The 5,108-nt window shown below is 45.8% G+C and overlaps 1 pseudogene; it reads left to right on the forward strand.

The window, feature by feature from the left end:
• The first annotated feature begins 241 nt into the window (after positions 1-241).
• Positions 242-4,851, forward strand: LOC123190620 (receptor-like protein 15; annotated as a pseudogene).
• Positions 4,852-5,108: the final 257 nt, after the last annotated feature.

Here is a 5,108-nt window from a genome sequence, read left to right on the forward strand (position 1 = left end):
ACGTACTCGTCAATGAGATCACCGGGCACTTCGTATGCAAGCATTCGGATGGCGGCAGTGCATTTCTGATAAGAGGAGAAACCAATCTTGCCGACGGCATCCTCTTTGCACTCGAAGTAGTCATCATAGCCGACCACTCCCTCCGGAACCAGCGGCGGAATTTGTGATGTTTGAACAACGGGTTTGTTGTATCAAAGTAGTCCTTCCAGAGAAGGAAATGCCCGCTCTCTCGGTTGCGATGCAACGCCGGAAGGTGGCCTGGAATGGAGCCACGGAACAACGGCCGCTGGCTGTTGAGGTGGTGATGGACCAACACGGCAGCTAATATCTCCTCGTCGTCGTCGGACGACGAATCGTCGGAGTCGCAAAGAAAATTGTGGAAAAAGAACTCGTCGGCGGAGTCCATTTCGTACCTTGGCAAACTGTCGAACAGCTTGCGGGCGTCGACGAAGGAGGCGTCCGACGAGTGTGCCGGTCAGATGTGGCAGGAGCGGCGAGGCGGCTTCTTGGTCGCGGGCGGCTGTGTGGTGGGGGAAGCAGCGGTGTGAAGCAGTTTGCTCCCCGGCGGCAAAACGGCGGCGGAGGGCGACGGGGGAAGGGGCGGCGGTGCTGGGCAGATGTGGAGGCGGCGGCAGCTGGAAGAGTCGTCGGAAAAAATGGGCGGCGGCGTCGGCGACGGAGGAGGCGGGTGTTGGCCGGGGGGTGAGACGAGAGACCAATGTGCCATAGATCAGTGGGCCCGGGGACAGGAGTAGGCGAGCGCGCACGCATCCGTCGCGTGTCCGCGCCGACGCAAATCCGGCTCAAAAATGAGCCGGGAATGGGTCGCTCGCGGACGAAAAACGGACGCGTGTCCATTTGGGTCGACGCGTCGGGCCGTCTTTTGTGTCCGCGCCGACCCAAACGGACGGCCGCGAACGAAATATGTCGCCTAGAGTTGCTCTTGCAGTTGAAAATTGCGAAGCAACTCCTGGAATTTTGTGGAGATGGTGAAATTCCGAACAGGCTCTAGGTGTCAACGTTTTTGTCTCTGCTGTCACGCATGTACGTATATATGCATGTAACTGTCAATTGGACTAAGTGTTGACTGGAGTGAGCAAGCTGTTGACTGAGAATCTGTATGTGTATATATTATGTGCTCGTCACTCCAGTACCATCCGTCGTCTCCAAACCTTCTCAGGTGAACCTCAATCAATCATGTTGCGCCCCACACCACCTATGCAGCTGGCAATGGCTCTGCTCTGCCTCCTGAGCATCTCCGGCGAGCTTTTGACGCCCGTGTGAGGGGTGTGTGCAGGCCGATAAGAGAGCGCTTCTGGACATCTACAGCCAGCTCTCCACGCTGCCGCACATCGACTGGGACAGGTCGGACTGGGGCTGGGGTGACGGTGACGGACATTGCTGCCAGTGGGAGGGGGTGACCTGCAGCAACTCCCGCCCCGCCCGTGTGACAGGCCTCGATCTTGGTGCAAACGTTCCTTCCCCGTGGCTCCTCAACGCTACTATGTTCCTTCCCTTCCAAGAACTGCAGACCCTGTCCCTGTATCTAAATATAAAGGGATGCATACCTGGTGCAGGTATTCTCTATTCAGATGCATTAGTATTTTAACTATTTATTATAACCAGTCTCTAGCTTTTCTCAAGCTCTTTTGAAATACCAGTCTTTTTTTTGGCAACACATCCAAATTATATTGTCAATTTCTTTTGCGAATCAACTATGTTGCCATGGCTATCCTAGTTTCTTTAGTTCTACCGCAGACTGTTTTGTCTTGCCATCTCTTCTGTTGCTTCAACACTTCAGATTTTGAATTGTTCACTGAATTGAATTGTTGCTCCTTTTGCAGGTTTTGATGTGTGGTCAAAATTGCGAAAATTAAGAAGCCTTGATCTATTTGGAAATAACTTAAGTGACTACAGCATCCCATCCTTAGTTGCAGTTTCGTCACTACGGCGCCTGTCCATCAGTTTTAATAACTTGACCTCCCCTGTGTCGATCCAACGTGAGCTTCGTAGTTCTTCACTCTTTATTCCTGAAGACTTCTTTCTTCTTTTTGTGTGTGTCAAGAGCATCTTGGAGACCAGCAATTTAAATGCTTTAACTTGCTTTTCTTGTACAGATTTGAGTACAATGAAGCTGGATACTCTTGATCTAAGCGGTAATGCATTCAACGGCACCTTACCAACAGGTGACTAATTGTTTTTCGTACTATTAATTGTATACAGTACCTCGGTGGCCTACATATAGATCCTTCTATTTCTAAATAAAAAATGCCTCTTGAAGTTAGAACTCCACTTACTACTCCTTTTTTAACAACTCCTACTTGTATGATGACTACTCTCTCCGTACAAAAATATAAAATGTTTTGGATATTTCAACGTGTACTACATACAGACTGAAATGAGTGAACAAACACACTAAAATGTGTTTATATACATGTGATTCAAAAAAAAGTTAGAACATCTTATATTTACGAAGAGCACTATTTTATTTCTCTTTCAACAATTATAAAAATATAATTAAAGCATGTTCACTACTTCACTTTCAGGTATTTGCGACATGCAAAATCTTGAAGAATTATATCTTGGTGGAAGTACGTTGTTTGGAGAGCTTCCATCGTGCATAGGGAATCTTACTTCTCTCAGAATCCTGGATCTGTCGAATAATCTATTTACGATAAAGTTTCCCTCTCTTAGCTTTGCCCATTTGACTTCATTGGTGGAACTTTCCCTATCCAATAACAATCTTGAAGGAGTTCTCTTCCTAGGTTCCTTGTCAAACAGTAGCCAATTGACACATCTGGATCTTTCAAGCAGTGGTAACCATTTTCAAGTGGAAACTGTGACTCCAACAATTAGCCTGTCAGCTCAGCTCCAGGTTATGGTACTGCCAAACTGTAACCTTAATGGCAATTCTGCTGTTATATTAAGTTTCTTATCGCATCAACATGCATTAGAAGCTGTTGATATATCTAATAATAACCTAAGCGGCCACTTCCCTTCATGGTTGATAGAGAAAAATGTGAACCTGTCACATCTAAATCTGCAAGGCAACTCCTTTAGTGGAAGTCTTCTTCTTCCATCCAAAGTACACAACAGTCTGTACTGGCTTGATGCATCTCATAATAGACTAAGCAAATTACCTACGGGCATCAACATCACATTCCCAAATCTGTACTATGTAAACCTGTCTAGGAATTCCTTCCAGGGCATCTTTCCTTCGGGGCTTCACTATATAGACAGCCTGACATTTTTGGACTTGTCTAACAACAATTTCTCCGATAACATAGTGTCTGCCTTTAATGGAAGCAAGTCCAATATCCGTTCTTTGTTCCTGTCTGGCAACAATTTCTATGGTTCATTCCCTCAAGGCATACTATTAGGTTCCACCTACCATCTACTACTCAACGATAACCAAATCACCGGGGAAATCCCCGATAATATATGTCTTGGTCAGCAGCTTACTTTGCTTGATGTTAGCAGTAACAAGTTGACTGGCTCTCTCCCTACTTGCATACATGCACTCGAAAATATTGCCATCTTGAATCTAAGAGGCAATTCATTGGGTGGATCGATTCCGCTGAAATTATGCCACCTTAAAAATCTTGTGTTCCTCGATATGTCAAAAAACAACCTTTCCGGTCCAGTGCAATGTTTACCCAGTTTGCAGTATCTTCACCTGAGTGAAAATCGACTAAATGGAACGTTCCCTTTCCCGTTGTCCTCGGGAACTGATACATACACAATGGATCTACGGCAGAACCAATTCAGTGGAATCCTTCCAGAATTGATGCACAAGTCCTTTCCAAAGCTAAAAATATTGTTGCTCGAAGGAAATATGTTTGAAGGACTGATTCCAAATGATATATGTCACTTAAGGTATTTGCGTCTACTAGATCTGTCTCATAATAAGCTGCTGCCTTGTGACCATGAGGTCACGGGTTCAAGTCCTGGAAACAGCCTCTTGCAGAAATGTAGGGAAAGGCTGCGTACAATAGACCCAAAGTGGTCGGACCCTTCCCCAGACCCTGCGCAAGCGGGAGCTACATGCACTGGGGCTGCCCTTTTTTTAGATCTGTCTCATAATAAGCTCTCTGGACAGCTACCTTCATGCCTGAGCAATATGGGGTTTGATGGTGATTTGTATAACTTCCTATACAATGACTCAGATACTTCAGTAGTAATGAATCACACCAATGGCTATGATATTGGGAGCGTAGTAGGTACTTCTCCCGTGCCTGAATTTTTCATAGGACCAGACCAAGAAGAATTCATGACCAAGAGCAGGCAAGACAAATACAAGGGAAACATCCTCAGTTACATGTCTGGACTTGACTTCTCTTCAAACCAGTTGGAAGGATACATTCCTAAAAGTATAGGTGACATGAAATGGTTACGGGCACTGAATTTTTCCAACAACTGCTTTCATGGACCAATACCAGATTCTTTGTCACATTTAAGTAATCTCGAGAGCTTGGATCTGTCGCACAACAACTTGACAGGTCAAATACCACAAGAGTTGGTAGAACTACATTCTTTGGAGGTATTCACTGTGGCGTACAATAACTTGTCCGGCCCTACATTGGGTAGAAACGGCCAATTCATCACATTTGATGAGAGCAGCTATGCAGGCAATCCATATCTCTGCGGACCACCACTGCTGAAGAGTTGCTTTGATGCACCGTCGATTCCTCAGCCTGAAGAACATGAAGATGATAGTAAACTTGCCAATCTGGCACTATTCAGTTTTTCAGTGTTGTGCTACCTGATTGGTTTCTGGACCTCCTTGGTTGTGCTTTATTTCAAGAGAAGCTGGCGCTGGTCATGGTTTTCAGCAGTGGACAGGCTTGGTGACATTCTGATGGTTAGGTCAGCTTTATGCATGAGAAGGTTTAACCGCACCGACTGACCCTTCTTGAGTGTCGTGGAATTCATCGTTTAATAACTACTAGCAAAAATGCCCGTGCGTTGCAACAGAAGAAAAAAAATGCATATTCCTAAACATGATACAAGATCCTCACATATCTATAACCTCTATGTCAACACGACGCCCCACTGTGTTGGTTCCACCGCTTATCCTCCTTTCCGTCCTCACAAGAGCCGAGACTAAT

Source organism: Triticum aestivum, chromosome 2A (assembly GCF_018294505.1).
Source record: "Triticum aestivum cultivar Chinese Spring chromosome 2A, IWGSC CS RefSeq v2.1, whole genome shotgun sequence".
Taxonomy (NCBI): Eukaryota; Viridiplantae; Streptophyta; class Magnoliopsida; order Poales; family Poaceae; genus Triticum; species Triticum aestivum.